The sequence below is a fragment of the Nothoprocta perdicaria genome, unplaced genomic scaffold, assembly GCF_003342845.1.
Source record: "Nothoprocta perdicaria isolate Ctin4 unplaced genomic scaffold, notPer1 scaffold_179, whole genome shotgun sequence".
Lineage (NCBI taxonomy): Eukaryota > Metazoa > Chordata > Aves > Tinamiformes > Tinamidae > Nothoprocta > Nothoprocta perdicaria.
The window spans coordinates 631,641-649,914 of NW_020454971.1; the positions used below are offsets into that span (position 1 = coordinate 631,641).

The 18,274-nt window shown below is 38.6% G+C and overlaps 1 long non-coding RNA gene across 2 annotated transcripts in view; it reads left to right on the forward strand.

The window, feature by feature from the left end:
* The first annotated feature begins 635 nt into the window (after positions 1–635).
* Positions 636–18,274, forward strand: part of LOC112944922 — a 41,896-nt gene continuing 24,257 nt past the window's right edge. For both annotated transcript variants that reach the window (XR_003248872.1, XR_003248871.1), the window contains exons 1-2: positions 636–694; positions 2,130–2,176. This is a non-coding gene — a long non-coding RNA (uncharacterized LOC112944922). The remainder of the gene's footprint in view (positions 695–2,129; positions 2,177–18,274) is intronic.

Below are 18,274 nucleotides of genomic sequence, written 5' to 3' on the forward strand. Positions count from 1 at the left end.
ACCTCGATATCAAAATGCTTATTTTGATTACAAATGCTGCATGTAAATTGTTGCTAGCCCCCTGCAAGTAAACATTAGGTCTTTTGGCTAAAGCAAAAATTACTTAGGAAGCTGTCGCTGGGAGGACTGAGCATTGCAGTAATCCGTTCTCAGGAGCAACTGGCATCCAGCAGTTCTGCTGTCCCAGTATGACCCTGCATGGAGGCCTGGTCACTTTATACATTTACTAAAGGGGCTATAAAGGCCCCCTAGGCCTTCATTTTGCAAAATCTCCCTTTTTTCTAGATTGCTCTTTTCCTTCAAAGAGTGCGTGCATGTGTTTAAAAAAAATGAGGCAGGCCTCAATAGCTTTTAATTCTGCCCATCTCGGAGGCCAAGCTGTTCCATGGGCCGGGTCAGGTAGGAATGAGGCCACACTCAGGGAGCCCCAGATCATTGGGGTTGATCTTGAAAGCCTGAGCCCAGCTGAGGAGTGGGGGAGGCTTCATGGAGGCATCATTAGCTTAATTCACAACACCTTTCTCTAGGATCCCAGGTGAGCAATGAACCCTGAGTCCGTACAGCCCAGCCCCAAAAGGGGAAGAGCTTGCCAACCATCTTGGCTAAGTGGGAGTTAGTGTAAGCTCCTGAATGGGGCCTTGTCTGGTGATCTGGGCGTTTAGTTCTGGTCCTGCTGCAGTCCTGGAAGCCTGTGGTGAGTAAACCAAGGGCTTTCATGTATGGGTTTCCTTGTGGTTAAAGAGAAGTTCAGTGTGCTGGGATCTGCTAGAAATATGTGTTGTGGTTAAAAGTGTTCAGGTGAAGCTACCCACCTTGATTTCCTCCTCTCATCCCCCATTTAGTCACAGTGGTAGGTGACTCAGATCTTGTGCTTCATTTAGGAGGGGAAAAAATGTCTCATTTGCTAAATTTTATGGCATTAAGTGAAAGAACTTACTCCTTTTCTGTGGCTTTAGTCTGTCCCAGTATGGTGTGAGTAAGGAGTTCAGCTCTATGCTGCCAAGATTTTTCCCTGCATTGCCTTCCTTCCTGGTAAATGGGAATTACTTGCAAAAGCTACATGCTGTTGGTGTTTTTGTAGGTTTACTTTTCTCTGTGTATCAGTTCTTTAGTCATATAAACTTGAAAAATAGGCCCTTTCCTTCAAGAATTTCAGCTGCCCAGTCTAACTGCAACACCTACAAAAGGGTTAGGTTGTTACAGAGCTCTTGCAGATGATCTGTTTAGCTGTACTTTGAGCAATGATCAAAGGCATTTTAAATGATACAGGGGTGTGAAATTGGTTTCTTCTTACCAATTTGCGATAGTGGTATAAATGTTTCTTTCAGCATCAAGCTGTTTAAAAGCTTGCAAACTTTCCCACACAATCATGATTACATCTTGCTCTGCTCCTCATTTTGCATGAGGAAAAAAATGCAGCACTTAAAGCACCCCCTATTTGGAATAAATAATTGTGTAAGGTCTGGCAGAAAAGCAGTTCTCTGGTAGGCCATGATACTGCTCAGGGCTAATGCCCTCCCTGTGTGTTTCATTCTGCACGTGAAGTCTGGACCAATTATCATTTTCTCATGCTGCAGCTTTTAAAATATTTTATTTTCTTTGTTACTGTGTAGTTCATTAAACAGAGTTTTCCAGCTCCTGGTAACAGGATTACTATTGATGATTTAATTAAAAATGGTAATTCCACTGCCTATATGCTTTCCAGAGAGGAGCATCCTTGTCCATAGTTGCCCAGCACCCAAATGTATAGTTCCTCAGCCCCATCCCCTTTAAATTTGGGAGGGCTCAAGCTGCCAGGTTGTATGACACAGATTTCACCCTTGTATTACACTAGCCTAGAGAAGTGTAGGGAAATGTAACTCGCTTTGCTATGTACTTGTGCAGCACTTTGTTTATTGATGAAGAAATAATTAGAAATGGGAAGAATTTTGAGACTAATGTGTAGAGCAAGAAAAATCCAGCAAGAGAGGCATGGATGTGAAACTCTGGGTGCAGTGATGGGGAAAACACTGTTTGAAATCAATTTTTATTTTATATTTTAAGTCCCTTCTCRCATAAAAATGTATTAATTTGATGCCATATGATAGTACCTCCAAAAATCTCAATGTGCTGTTTGTATTTGCTGGCAGGACAAAATTGGAATAGAAAGGAAGATCTTTAAGAAAGAAGTTGGCAGGTAAGGAATCATTTCCATTAAACATAGAGTAAATGATATCTTAATTCAGTGTTCTGTAAATGTTCATGAATGTTTGCTATTTAAGTCATTATGTTCCCTTTTGGATAGGTTGGTTGGGATTTTTAATGTGTTGTTAGAACTCTTCATTTGGGGAGAGTCTGGCAGAGAAGCCTTTACTTCTAACTGTGTAAATTTATTTGAACTGAAGGTATGATCTATATATCTTATCAGACTGAGATTTTTTTGTGTGTGTTTTTTTTTCCTTCCTCAGTAACATCTGCTCTAGTAACATCTTCTTGAATACACTTTTTTAAAAATGCTATGTTTGACCCATTATGAAACACAGTGACTGTTAGTTTAACAGTGATGCAAGTTGACTCGGGTGCATTCAACAGGTGAACTCCATGGCAAAGAACCTGGTGCCTGGCTCYGTGAGCAAGCAGAAACACCTGGGGTGGCCTAGGGCCATGGTTGTCTGCTTTGGCATGCAATTGCAATTTTCAGCCTTTCCAAATTGTGATTAGTTATTTAATTGTGCATCCAAATTTAGTTGATGCGTTTGCACATGCAATTAATTATGATTTATTTAAAGCCCCCTCTGTAAGGCTTTGTTCCTCAATTTCCTACAAATCAAATTATGGAAGGCTAGATTTGATTTTTCAGATTTCCTTCAGTTGATCTGAACTTGTATTAAGAGACTACAGGGAAAGTCCTTTGCCTGGTGCAAGTTGAACAAAATGTATTAGGAAGTACAGAGTCTTGTTTTGTGGTAGTAGGTTTATGTGTTTTATGCAAGCTTTACTGAAGTGTTCATTACAGTGCCCAGGATATGGTAACGAAACATCAAAACTTATTCTTTGTGCTGCAAATTGTGTGCGTTGGTAAAGGCCAGAGTGTTTAAAAATGTATATTTATAATGGTAAAGATTATATGAAGGAAAATACTTCTGTACTAGTAAGATACTAGGAGCAAATCTAAAGTTTAGAAGGATTTTGAAAACCTTTTTTTTTTTTTTTTCTCTTTTTCCCCCCCGCCCCCATCTCTGTCTTACCAGAAGTTGCTTGTGTGTGTATTCTGTTGGGAGAATGCAAGAAATAAGAATTCTGGGACTATTCCAAAGCCCAAGGCATGCATTCAGGGCTGTAGAATTAATAAATCCTTGATTACTGCAAAACTAGGGGTATATTCAGCTCTTACCCTTGTCCAGCAAGCATGGCATTAGTGTATTCTGGACTGAGTCCTAGGCAACTTAACCCTTATCTAAGCTCCATTTCTCTTAATTGTTGTGTAAATTATGCGTTTTGACAAGGTGATGTCCCATTAGGCTGAGGAGGGAAGTCTGGTACTCCTATTTGAAAGACTATAGCTGATTGAGCATAACGAAAGATGGAAAATCTCCACAGTACAACTAATGCAGGAGAAGAGAGGGGGGCTGATTCCGTTGCCTTCAAAAGTGTGGGAAAATCAGAGCCTTGTTTTTGACTCCTCAGAGATAAATACTGGAAGATGTAGTCCAGAAATGGAAGTTGATTAAAAGGATTATTTTCTTTGGTTCAGAAGGAAGTAGTTTGGGAAGGGCATTTTAATACTTTTCAAATGCAAAAGGTTATATGACAGTCCTCCTTCTCTGTATCCACAAGCATAAATTGACTTAATTATTAGCGTGGTTGCTTTTTAGTTCAGATGRAAACTTTCTAACCATGGGAATAGACTGCTTAAAGACATTGTGTAACCTTGCAATTAGAGGTGTTAAGTAACAGGTTGGAAAAACACCTGCTAGAAATGATGCAAATATCCCTGATCCTGTCTTAGAGCACAGTGATAGACTCTGTGACCGCTTGTGATCCCTTCTAACTTTACGCCTCTGTTATATTTTTGAAGCTTTTATTTTTTTCTTAAAGGGCTTATTCTTTTGTTATAATTGTTAGAATTATAAATGTTTTCAACAAGAATTGTTTATTTGCTCACATAGTTTTTAGTAACCAGATGTATTGAAAGAACATACAAAGCTATTAGAATCTCTTAACCCAAATCAATGTAATATTATTCTTTTAAAAGTGGTTGCTTTTTCTTGCTTGACTGAATGCAGAGAGAGCCTGGGTTCCTGGGAGAAGCAGCCCGTTATTTTTAGTATCACTTAAAAGGTAACACTTCAAGATGACTACAGGTGGAAGCACACAGTTCAGCGCACTTTTCTTTGGACATGATTTTGAACATAGAGTCATTTAGTTTTCTAAGTTTTTTATTTAGTTCTATAAGCAAATTGCTTTGGGATCTATACTTTCTGCTTGTGTTTGGGAGGGAGTTGGGAGCACCAAGATGCTGCTTTCTGCATAGTGAAAATCCAGATTCCTCTGCTTGTAGTTTAATGCAGTTGGTTACAAGAAGGTGAAGTTGACTTTGAGTTGTTTCACACACAATCTGAAACGTGAAGAAGCAATTGAAGATACTTCTTGAGGCAGGTTTCAGAAAATGAGGCTCCAGTATCCAGTCAAGTAAGAGGATCCCTTTGATCCCTYTGATATTTAAAAACAAATAAAGATCATCAACAGTGGGGAGTATCAGATCTGTGCATGTGACTTCTTTGAATAGCCTTTCTTGCACAGAAGACACTCAYTTTAAAACCCTAGTTCTGAGAGATTTGTCATTTGTTGGAGATGTTGGTGATTTCTTGGTCTATCCTCTTTCTGTACCACTGATCAAGTTTGTGCCTTATGAAGGGGTAGAAAAGAATTCCTGTTTCATCTCCAGCTGAGTTGGGACATAGGGACTGTATGTCTTGCTAGCTAGATTTAAATAGTTCATGAGTTACTAGTTAGGTGGTCCTGTAACAAAGAGTAGAGGATGTCCAGTTAGCTCACAGCTGAGTGATTAATTTTGTGCGTGAGCTCTACAGTTGCTTTATTCCAATGATTTTTCTCCAGTTAACTCATAAATTGTACTTATCTCAACCTTCTCTAACTATAAGCTAGTATTGAAACGTGAAGGACTGTCTGCAGATGTTACTTGACCTTTCTTAAATTCAGGTTGAATCAATGAATCCTACAGTATTTCTCTGTTTTAGTAAAGCCATCTGAAGGATTTTTTGTAATATCCATATCAACAAGTCTTTTGAACAGCAAATAATTTCTCCTTCAAAGCTGCTGTTTGTACCATATGCTTGTGTATGTTTAGCTCTTTTAAAGAGCAGTATTGCATCCATACATCTTAATCTGCCTATGCTGAACCATGCCCCTGGGCCTTGTCATACACAGTAAATGTTATGATCCTCATAGCTGGTGCTTGGGTTTTAATAATTTCATTTCAGTTTTCATAGACCTTTCTTTTCAGCAGACCATGGAATGGACAAGAGAACGTTAAGATGTTAGACCTTAATTCTGGGGCAGAATAAGTGTTTTACTATTTGTTGTAGTATCCACTTCCTTTATGAGGAGATGATGACATGATGAATTAGATYATTTGCTTTGAGAAAACACTGCAAGAGTATTCTTCCATGTTTTGGTGTGATGACTGAAAAGGTAAAGCACTCTACTAGTTTTCATTTACAACATATGAATTTAGTTTGGATGCAAGTTACTGAGACTTCTTTGCTTTGGAGGCAATGGAAAATTTGGGGGGAGAGATCACATATATCCCTCCTCTCTGAAGTGAGAGGACAGTTGTTCTCATAATGTTTGGTAATATCCATGCTTTGTGTTTAAAACATAGCTTAAAGCATTATTTATAAAATGTATTTCCCATGAACCAAGAACTATGAGATTTGTTTAAGCTATAGRTAAGGGCTCAGCTGGTTCTTCCTTTTCTAATACTGACTTGGCCATCTTTACCAATTTTAACTGTCCTAAATATGCAGTTTGTGTGATTGTTATGACTTGTAGTTTTTTGAATTACACATAGGAAGCCGACTGCTTAGATTTGAGCAGGACTATTCTATTTTTCTTTTATACAAAGCAAAAGAATTCACACTTAAAAAGAAATTTCAAAAGCTCATTTTAAAAAGTATTTTTTTCTTTAGGTTTCYTGTACTCAAGAATGTTGTGTAGTTGTTTGCCTCAAACCATGATGGCTACTAAATATATGGAATTAAAAATCAAGGTTGTGCTGAAGTCAATGTAGTTAAAATTCAGAAAGAGAGATTCCTTAATTAACTTAATAAAATTACTAATGGAAGCATTTTAACTGCTAAATTTAATTTACTTGTCAAGATATCAGGCTACAAAGAGGAGGGAAGAGTGGGAACTCTGCTTTCCATTATGATGTGCTCTATTATAGAATAAATTTGCTTAAAATGAAATATATCACAAAAAGCCATCAATGACATCTTAATTTGGAACAGCCAGTTGAAAAGTAATTAGACTGTGAAGCAATCAGTTCTAGTAAATCAGTGTTTCCCTTTACATAAATATACATTTTTTACTATTTATAAACAGGAAAGACTTCCAGATACTCAAGTAGCAAGGATTTTGATTGTATTTCTACTGTATGTGTTTTCTATTTTGCATTACAAAACTGTCAAAACAGAAGAATTGGGGCTTGATTCTTGATGTGATCCACTAAAATGCATAAGCAGAGATTTGACTTTAACCAWTCCCCTTATAAATATGTCTCAGCGTGGCTTCCCTTGTCTGTTGTTGGAGGTTAGCATCTTATATCTGAAACTGTGTTTGAAAGATAATAAAAATCAAAACTTTGGTGCATTAACTTCATTATTGTATGGGGAGACCTTGCCCTTGCATTCCTCAGGCATCCTGGTAATGCAACTAGTTGTTTTAACAGGAGATTTTCTTCAAAATTGGTCTAAACCTACTTTTGTGGAAGCAAGTATTAAAAATAAGGACTCCTGGGGAAAATACCACCTCCAGCTTTCAGGATTTAAATGTTATGGATGCATTTTAGCATGGAGTATTTTCCTTTTTGTGAACCTAAATTGTGATGGTGACTGTAACTTATGGTCTCCTTTCAATTTGGGCTGTTCAAGAGCTCAGCAGTACATGGGAGCTGAGTTTTTTCTCCTCTGTAGGCATTTGAAGGTCCTTGGCCTGTGGTAGAGCCCCAAATCCAGACAAGCAGCCATGGCATCAGTGCTGCYATGATATGGGTTGCAGTTGCTGTGTGGCTGTTAAGCTGTCCCTCATTTCCTCTCCAATGTTCCTTTCTCCAATAAAGCCTGTAGACTTCATGCACCAAAAGCAGAGGCGTGAATGTTAATGCGGAGTCGTAATCTCTAAACCTACCTGAAAGATCACGTTGGTGGTGGCTGGAGGAGGGAGGAMCTTGACTTCTACACCTGAGTCTTGATGCTTTGATATCGCTGATATGTCAGAGRTAGAATTGCAAAAGAATATGCTGCCATTATTATCAAAAAAGTTGTACTTAAATTTTTAAATTTATATCAGACACAGCTTGGATCTTAATTGCTTTGAACTCTTGTGGTTATTACTCTTATAATTGACCCTTTTAGCTCTATTGAACTTTGGCTGCTATTTTCAAGATGCTAGTAAGGCCTCCYTAGTAATGCGGGAGGACAGCTGCTTAAATTTGGATTAGTTGTTGGGGTAGAGGTCTAGAAAATGTTATTTTTATAACACTTATTTCACCCAAGGTGTGTGGGCTACTCTGYCAAACAACTTATACCAGCATCAGATGATTCTAAGGAATATGCTGAGAAGGAATATGCAGTAGATCAATGCAGATGGCTGCTGAAAAGTGAAACTTGTAGCATAAAATTGATTGCTCAAAGTCCTTACAGCTATTGACTACTTTCAGGTAGTTCATGAATTGAGCTGTATGCTTTTTCCATATAGTAAGTATAACTTAGCTGAGAAACTGCGTTGTCAAATTTTTGAGGCAGAGCTCTGGATTTCCCTCTTGGTGCAGCATAGATGGTACATATTACGTAGAGTTTTATCTATATTTGTGAAATTTTACTGAATGTGCAGGGAGTCTGCTGTCTCTGTCCTTCACAAAGACAGTCTCTGCTGAAGTAATGCCAGTAGCCTAAATTAGTGGTGCTTAGTCAGGTGGTCCAGGATTAGAACTGTACCTGGCTTCATGTGATGTGGCTCAGGAGACCTTGGGTGCAGAAAGGTACAGAAGCTCTTTAAGCCTGAGCTGCTTATGCAAAGTATAGAATTGYAGAGAAAAGAGTTACCATTGGAACCCAAGGCTTTTAGAGACGTTTTCTTGGTAAATCTACTGCTTATGAAATTGCATTTTTGCAARCATTTTATTTTTCTAACTTTTTTGTTGTTGTTTGAATATATTTTACTGATAATGCAAAGGATTTAAGGTATTCTTAAATATTTAGAAAATCAAAATAAGATGTATTCTGTTGGTTGTACTTGTAAGCGATTGTTTTTGAGAATATTGACGTTTCAACCACTTAGGATTTTATATCACTTTGAAAGCTATCTGTACATTGCAGTGTGTATGCTAAACCTGACAGTAAGTTAATACTGCAACACTCTCCTACACGTGCTGGTAGTAGGTGTCTTTGTGTCTCTGGAGGTGCAGGACTGTAGGTGTCTTCTAGACTAGCCTGTGTGCACATCAAATATGAGAAACTGCAGAAGCTAAAGACATAGGAACAAGCAGAGCTCTAAGCGGCAGAGAAGCAGATGGTCAAGAAACTATGTAGGGTGCTCAAATATCTCTTGCATGCTGAGCATCTGCAACAAGCTTGGCGAGTTTGGGGCAAAAAGCAGTGAACTGCTTAAGCTTCTCTAGTGGCAATGACTTGCCAAGCAGAGAGGCTGTGGGCGGGCTGGAACACCTGACCTCGCTGTTGCATGTTAAATAACCTAAAAAGTACAGATCTTTATCATGAGAAAGTACTGTCTTTGAAAACTGTCTATTTAATGTAAAATTTGCAGTTTCTGCGTTGTACTTTCTTTTGTAATTGTCATCTCCTTATTGACCCCAATGTACTTTCAGCATATGGTTTTCTAATGCTGTTAGGAGGGCAAAAGGCAGTGGAAGTCATTAGTCTTACCATGAGTGTCTCTCTCCTCCCTGCTCTTCCTCTTCTACTGGCTTTCATTGTCAAACAAAAAAAAAAAAAAAAAGCAGAAAAGATTAGAAACAAAGAGACCAAGTTATGTTTTGATGAGAACACTGTGTATCTCAGGACTTAGAGTTTCAGTTTCCTTTTGGCTCTGTGGCATAATATTTAACATTCTCTTTTATAAGTTTGTTGTTGACTGCAGTTTTCTATTTATGCTCAGCCTAATCATGACAAGAGGGTCCACCCTGGAGAGTTCAGCCTCTAGTCTTTGAAGGCCTCATTTGAAGATGTTAGCAGCTATAAAGAACAGCTTGAGGCTGTGCTATTTAATACCAGAGAGAGGAATGGGAAAACCCACCACCAAAAAACCCCACGTCCTCTTGATGTTTTTGATGCCCTCATTTCTAGAGGAGAGCACCCTTTATCTTAAGGACTCTGTATRTATGAAAGGAGTGTGACATTCAGGGCATAGGGTGACATTTTGGGTTTCTCCCCATAGTCTAGAGCTACCAGAGAACACTTTCTGCTTGACTTTTCTGGCTCCTTTTCAGCTGCTGCTACGGACTTCCAGCTGCTGCTCCTCCCTTCTCTCTCCCAGCTCAGTACTTGTCTTGTTCTCCTGCTATCTTAGCACTGCCCTGGTCCCTCTCCACTTCTCTGTTCTTAGTAGCTTTTAGTTTCTGCTCATTTTCAGGTCTTCTCCTTAAATGCCCRTCTTGTATTTCCTTATGTCATTGTACAATATAATGAATGACTGTTTTTTCCTCTCCTGTCACTTTGTGTGTGTCAACTTTTCTTCCTGTCCTAYTCTCCAACTCCCTCCACTTTAAACAAGAAAAATAATCCTGTGCAGTGGAAATACCCTTTGTGGTTCCTTTTCTCTCCTTGTGTAGTCTATTATTTAGTTGCAGGGATGGGGGGGGAAATCTGTACAATGGCAGGGGAATTGTAAGCCAGGCCTATATCCCAGGAGTTGTTTTCTRGGATCCTGGTTATCCCCAGCTCTCTATGCTGGGTGCTTAATGACCTGCACCTGCCCATGGGAGACACTAGCACTATTCTAAAACAACTGGAGGCCAATGTCCCCTTGTGTGCTTTTTTTTTTTAAACCTCCTTTAAAAAAAAAACCCAAAACAAACAAAAAAACAGTTCAGTGGTTGAATGAAGATGCAAGCTGTACCGTAGTCCAGGCTCTTAGCAATTCACTTAGTTTGGGCTAATGCTTGTTTGCAGGCTAGCGTTACAACGTGCGTTGCTATTACCTGTTTTACTTGGCTATTGCTTGCTCTGGGGACAGATAATTTCCTGGTTTTGAAAGCCCTCTGCATTGCTATATTAAAACACAAAGAAGCTACTGCTTCTTATGCATATATTTCTTCTTCTGTAATCTAAACTGGYGTGTTGTAAACTTGCATTAATGTGAATTAACTTGCATTAATTTTGTCCGTCAGTTTACAAACTCCTTCATTTTATATTTGCAAGGGCTGATTTGTCAAGTTTTAAGTTTCTCTGTGACTTTGATATGTATTTTTATTTATACTTTTCTGTTCTCTGCAGTAATACTGGATTTTAATGGAGAAGATCTTGAAGTTTGTATATTTTRCATACTGACTTAAGTGATCTTATTCAAGGAGTAAAAGATATAGAAAGTACATGAAAGGTATTTCTACTGTTAACCTACTGTATCATAGTTGTATTGTTTGAAGACTCCTTTTTTTACCTGTGTGTGTATGAAAGTATGGATTATAGAAGTTATTAATTTGGATATAATGAAGGGCAGGTCAAGGGTAAGCAATTGCAACTTTTACGTGTAAATTATAGCATGGTATGTGATCATCACAGTATGAATCGCATAGCGCTTAGTAGTATTAGGACTCTAAAATATTGTGCAGAACACAATGTATTTTGGGCAGTCTCTTATTTTCCGTTGTTCTGAATGTAAATACCTCCCTGATTGGAGTTGATTGCCTAAAGCCCCAGGCAGGTTAATGAGGAAACGAATCATCAGAGAACAATAGYTCTTGGTGCTGCTATTGAATCTGCCAGAATGTACCAAGCTGATAGGGTACAAGGTCTGAACTGGATATACCTTTATCCCAAGCTTGTAAGTAACTACAGGGCTTCCTAGGCAGCTCTGCCTTGCAGGGAATAAGTCTTTAGGACCTCTCATTGCATATTGGATTGTACCCTTACATTTTAGGTATAATATGAATGCTAAACCCCGCATTTTTAACTAGTGTATTGCATTAGTGGCTGATGACCTTACCTTTGCTCCCTTGAAAGGGAATGGGATGAGAAGAGCGAAGGAGACTTCAAAAGAGGAGAAAATTGAAGAGCACAAATGTATTAAACTGCACGTAGGTAGAGTCTCAGCTGCAGCTGCCTTGTGCAGCGGTGGGTTCCGCTACCCTTGTCCAAAGGGTCCTRCTGATGAGGCAGAGTAGCGACTTGTGGAACACAAGCACATGGCTGAGCACATCCCATTTGGAATAAGCATGGCAGAAGATACCACCCCTAGTAATAAAATGTGGTTGTCAAACATCAGCTCATCTTGAGCYGTTTTGGTCATTTGATATTCCAAAGAAAATAAAAAAGAATTTGACATTCTTCTATGTATTTTCTGCATTGTTTTTAATGTATGAAGTTACTCTTACAGGAGCCAGCTTTACGTATCTTTTGTACTTAGGGCAACACTGATGATGGTGCTGGCAGTAATACTTATCACTTAGGTGGCATTTCACAAATTCTAAATGTTGTGCAACAAACATTAATTTTCACAAGAGGCTTATTATGAAGCAGTGGTGTTATTCTCCRCTACACCGGGGGAATCTAAAGCAAGGAGGTAACTCCAGGGACTTGGTAGTGCTCAGACAGGACCTGAGGTAGGGGAGCTACAGATTCCCAGTGTGTTTCATGGAGTGCAGTGCTCGTGCCACAGCTAAAAATGTACTTCCAGATTCAGAGACATAACTTGGCACCTCAATTGTGCCCTGAGGCCACTTTCCGTGGTGCTCATATGCCTCTCGTGGTGGCTCACCAAAAAGCCACTTGCACCTTGTTGTCTGTAGACACTGCTCCTTACTACAGAACATATTTAGGTACTGTGTGGCAATGACCCTCTCCTCTTACCTAAGCTGAGTGGCTTCTCTGCCTGATGAGCAGAGGCACCCTGGGTTTGTGAATGCAAAGCCCTGCTGCAGGCTTTGGCCCAGGCTTTGGATAGATCATTACTTTTTACAGCCCCCATAGGTGGAAATCCAGTATTTCTGTGCCCTGCCTGGGACAAAAACTTCTCTTCTCCAAAGAATTCAAGACAAAGGTGTGTGGTTTCACATGTGCTTCCTTCAGCTTTCCTTCTGGATGTGCTGAGGTGGCTGTATTCCCTTTCACTTGCACCTGTCATTGGTGCTGTTCTCTCCTATTTGTGTTTAGGGAAGCAGACCATAATTTTGGGATCATGAATTTTTCTCTTCCCTCAAGGTGGGTGCTTCACTTAGGTTCTGCTGTGATTTTCTTAGTGATGCCTCTGCACAATTTTTACAAAAGCAAAAGCTACTGTCTGGCCGTAGTAAAGTCACAGCTTTTACAGCATTGTCCATTGTCCCATTCTTCATACTTCTGTAGACATTGTTCCTGGTGAACAGCATACGGGTCTCTTGTTTCTAATCTCATAGAAATTAATTTCTTGTCTGCTCTYTTTTATCAATATGRTTTTTCCATTTCATRTTGGCAATGCCATCATCCCAAACTGCTGCTGTATGAGTCTCTTGTGGCTGTTTCTGTGTTGTCACATGTATAGCATTAACTTTCTGATACTATACATAAAAGGAAAGGTAGCAGTGGTTTTTTAAGATGTTAACATAGTGAGACCATGATCATGRCTGGAGCTCTTCAGTGCTATAGCAGCTACTATTGTATTGGGGTAACAGCTAAAGATAAGAGGGGATGAAAGCCTGGACCCTAGTATGTGGTAGYTGCAGTATCCTTTCATATAAGGAATTTTCCACCATGGAAACTTTGCAATCTGTAATATGATAATGCTGTAATAACATAATAAAAAGCCATTTCTAGCTGCTTTTCTTTGCTTTGTATCTCCAAATCATTTTTACTGATGATGGATATGCCCCTATGTGGTATCTCTGGATCTTTTTGGGTGCAGTAAACTTGCCTCCTCTGTCTTCCAGTGACCCTGTAGATCAGATGTTAAAACCTTGAGTTTTGAATTTTCTACAGAAAATGTATTTCTGAGCAGAAGGCTCTTGCCAYATCAGAAATTCAGTGTCACATAGAGAAATTAAGTTGTGATTGCACCAAATTGCACCCTTGCTTAACCTCCTTGGAGGATGATTAACCCTGTTCTGTCTGTGGTCAGTTGCTCGAGCTGTGCAGGGCTGTATTCAAGTAGTTCTCCAGTTAACACCAAAACAAACCTCTCCCAATTCTGGAGATGGGAGCTTTGTTTAAATCACGGTTTGTCATTTTTGGTTTGTATTCCATTGCACTACTTCAATAGTGCTACCCTCAAATAGAACATCTTGGAGAAATGCTTTCTTCATACAAGTGTTAGCTGTCCATGCCAAACCTTGGCTTTGTGCATTTGGATGGCTGCGTTTAGATGTCTGCCTAGAGTTCTTCTACATCAGCAATCTCCATGCTGCTTTTTGTTACCAATCACTTTTTCAAGACTATTGAGCAGATCTGCCTTTATTTACTGTAGTTACTGTAATCTACGTGGAATTACTTTGCCTTTTTTATTTTCTTTTTCCTGGACAGTGGGTGTCATTAGCTACTTTTACTATTCTTTTTTCTTTTGTTCACAGTTGTTTTTAATTTACAATATATTTTCAGGGCACCAGAATTTAATTATCTTGGAATTCTGTACTTACTTTCAATTTCTACCCTTTCTCAGTTAACTTTTTCTGTGAAGCAAAAAGAGGAAATTCAGGACTTCAAAACATTAAACAAGTTTTCCCTTATAATGGTTACTTTGAACGCTTTTAGGGATAAACTAATGGATTAAAGCCATATGTGTATGTCAGTGGATGTGGATGCATATATATGTGTGTGTGTGTGTATATATGAACAATAGGACTTTTTCTACTGGTGTGAGTCATTTTTAAGGTAAGATATTTTATGAGTAAATAGCTGTTTTCCATTTTGGACTTTCTGTCCATTTGTATGATTTCTAGGATTCTACCTACCTCAGTTGCAGATATGCCACAGTTGAATTCATAATCCTCTTCATGAATCACTTGTGTTTTTTCTTTTTTCTCTATYGTTTTAAGTCAATAGTTACAACATGCTGTATTGTTTTATTATGTGCGTTGGGGGGGGTGGATCTCATGGTATTGTAATTACAAATGTGCCTGTGCAGTCTGACTTTATTAAAGAAAAAAAATAAGGTGAGCACAAGTGGAGCATCTTGAACACCAGCAAAAATAGCTAGGGAGAATCTCTGTTCTGCATCTACCTTAGTGAATCTAGGCAGTGCAGCGTTATAACTAAGAATCGTATAGTGTTTGGAGACCTTCACAACCTCAAATCATAACTCGCAATTTATTTGCTTTTCTTACTGTAAATCAAATCTTTAATGTTTGAATGTATTTATAGCATTTAATTCCCTTTTTTTCTTGCAGCAGAGCTGCAGAAAAGTCCACAATTTTAGTGCTTTGCCTTTTAGTTTTGCCTTCACCTTTTAATTTTAATCTGTGCTGTAGCACACGAATGTGTGGAAGTGTGTAAAGAAAATCATGTTCTTATTCTTTCATCCATACATCTTTTTTCTTTTTTCATTGGTTCCATTCACCACTTTTATTCTCTTTTTCCATTCTCTTGTATTGCCTATGTTCATATTATTCCTTTTATTTAAACTTTTGCTTTTTGGTCTCTCTATCTTCCCCCTGCCCCTTATTTCTCTTCACAATACCATATTCCTAGAGGCGAAAGACTGAAACTCCAAGCCAATGTGCCATTTCATTCCTTGATTTTTATGACTCTCTTAATTTTGTGCTCTGAGTGCAGGTGCTGTTTTCTGATGAGGTGGGGAATGGTACAGGGATGCAGTTAGCAGTGATTAATATCCAGTGAAAAAATAAAATGGGGCAGAGTTGAAAAATGCAAATAGTGAGGGATCGCAAACCCAGGGAATGAAGTGGCCCATTGATTTTTAGTATATCGCCCTTTTGCTTTCAAATACTTGGGTTTTAAATCCTACTTCAGCCTGGCGGTAAAAATGGATTTGATCTCGTGCTATACCCATTAGTCCCTATATTGTGACCATGCCGCAGTGAGGTGGGAGGGAGGATTTTTGCTGAGGAGGCTTCAAGAAAAGGGATAACTTTCCAAGAAAAGGGCTGCTAGAGGCTGAGAGAGAGCTCACGTATCCTTRGTCAACATGCAGTGAAATCCCAGCTCGCTGAATTGCATGAATGGAAGATGCTTCCTCTGCTCCTATAACCCCTGCATTCCCCTACCTGTGGATTGCAATGTTTAAATAAGCACGAGAGTGGGGTATAACTGACTTTGGTTGCCAGGATTCTGCTTAATTAAAGAATGTGGAGTAATTAGAATTACCAGTAAGTTTATAGAACACGTATCTGTAGTAACTTCCTACGCTTTAGACAGGTTTTGTGTTTTTCTCTCTCCACATAGACTAATGGTTAGTGACTTCTCTGACCAAAGAATAAAGGCAGAAGTATTTTAATTCAATGTTTGACTTCATTGGTTGTGCCGTTCGCCTTTTCATGTGAATGCAATTTCAAACATAAACTTAAATCAGTTCAAAGTCTAGCTCTTGGGTTAATGCAGTCATTTCAAAATAGTAGAAGAGTGGTGAAGAAAACATAGGAAAATAGCAAATGAAGTTCCCTTTGCTTGCGTTTGTCACCTCAAAGTGGAGTTGAATGTTAGCGAGGGTGGTAGGAGTTTAAAACCCGTCATGAAAGAAATGTAGTGTTTCCACAGACCAAAAAAAAGCTGCAGGAATTAACTGCATTGTTTGTTTCTGCTGCATCGATAACTTTCTGAAGATTCCCTTTCCTTGGCACTATAATGTCACACTTTAAAATATTCAGGTTGGTTTGGTTCTTTACATAAAAAATTAATGATCTCGAAAGTATTACCATGTTTATTTTAAAGAAACTATTTTCAACGTTTTAATTAAAAGTTGTAATTCACCATCTTTTGGCCAAGTTATCTTAAATCTTAATCTTATTGGTAATGGGTATTGGGCCAGATTCAGAGAGAAATACAATCCTTACTTAATACAAACAGTAAAAATATCAGCATTTCTAGAGATATGGTTCAGTTCAATTCATGTGCTGTACTAACTCTGCCTTTTTAATTAGAAATATTCTCCTACTTATGCAGGAATACTGGGGAAAAAAGGGCATTGTCTTCCTCATTAGGTATTCCATGTGAATCACAAATGGACAAAACCAGGCATAAAATGATGACTATTTTGTTATTAAAGCACTTTAATAAGGTTAATGCTTCCATGTGAATAGTTTTCAAAATAAGTTTTTGTAGTTTTGAAGGTATGCCCTCGTCTAGTATAGAAATAAAGAATTTCCCTATGGGGAAATAGTCAACCTTTTAATTCTGGCTTGCAGAGTTCGTCCTTATTTTCCATTTATAAAGAGCCAACCAAATGTACAGTTCAAGATGCTTTGCAGAAGTAATTCTCCTTGTATGCTGGTTAAAAGCTGTTTTATTGTGCTGTTTCCTCGAAAGCCTGAAAAAATGTAAATGGAAAACAATGAGTGAAAAGTAAAAATAAAACAGCCTCTGAAGTGCGGCTTATGCTTTGTTAAAACATAGACCTGAGAAATTTTTTTTCTGCTATGACTTTTTCATAAAGGAGATCTGAAGCTGCATTGTAAGTAGCTGGGTATCTAGCAAGAAAGAAAATTGTACTGACTGCATGCAAAGCTATAGCAAGTAGGTCCTTATCTATATGCATTACTTTGATTTCAAATTATTTTTAGCGTGGCTTTTATTGTACTCATTGTTACATACATAAATCTTTAAAGTAATACGTTTTGTAAGAAATGGTCATAAAAATTTACAGCCAGTAACTTTTCCCCTGTCCCTTACAATGATATTCTACTAAAACCATTAAATGGTTCTCATTAATGCCCTTTAAATGATTGTGTAATGACCCACAATCGCTTGTAAGTGAACAACCATTAAAGAATTACCAGTTCTTAGCATGCTTTTAAGTACAGTTTAAATACGTGGGAGGCAACGTGTAATATATTAGAAAATGTATTAAATTTGAAATTGTAAAAACATGATTGCTATGAAAGCCTGAGTAGGTGTGGAGCCCTCCCCTGCACTGACCACAGCCCTTGGAGAACACGGGCTCTTAGTGCTTCTCCGTGCACGTATCCTTGCTGCAGAAATGCATCTGTTTCTGTTCCTTTTTTTTTTTATGAGCTTGATATTGAACTGATCTATAAAGAGTGAAATGGCAACAAAAGGATGATTTCCATACAAATGTGGCGAAAGAAAAATCCTGAGCATGCCTGCTACCGACTGCCATTGGGAAGCCTGACCAACCTGGCACATGCAAAGGATGGCTTTGCTCCTGGGGAGTGTAAAAATTCGAGGACAAAAACAAAATCGAATGGGAGTGTGGTTTTAAAATATGAGAAACTCTCAGATGACCTTGAAAAATCACAGGCATATTCGTCTATCTGGATGTGCTGAAGTACGGGCAATTCAAAAGGCATTTTTTAATGAAGAGCACTAATTTAATGGGCAGTCACGGGCAATTTGGAGCTCCTCAGTGATTCCAGTTTGACCTGTTGCAGGGGTTCTGGCTGTGGTACTTGGCAGTACTGGCATGAGGGAGCTGCAGTGGCACCTCTACAGCTCCAAAGGGGTATTCTAAAAATGTACTGGTTAAAATAACGCTGCATACCAAAAGCAATATCACCCTTCAACTTTTTTAATGGTGTTTTACATTTGCGGAAATTTGTGGAAAGTCCACAACCAATGTACTCCTTTCGAGGTCTCCTGGCTGCATGGAAAAGCAGTATTTGTTTAGATTTTCAAGTCCTTAGCGAATGTGTGTGAACATATCGAGAACAGGT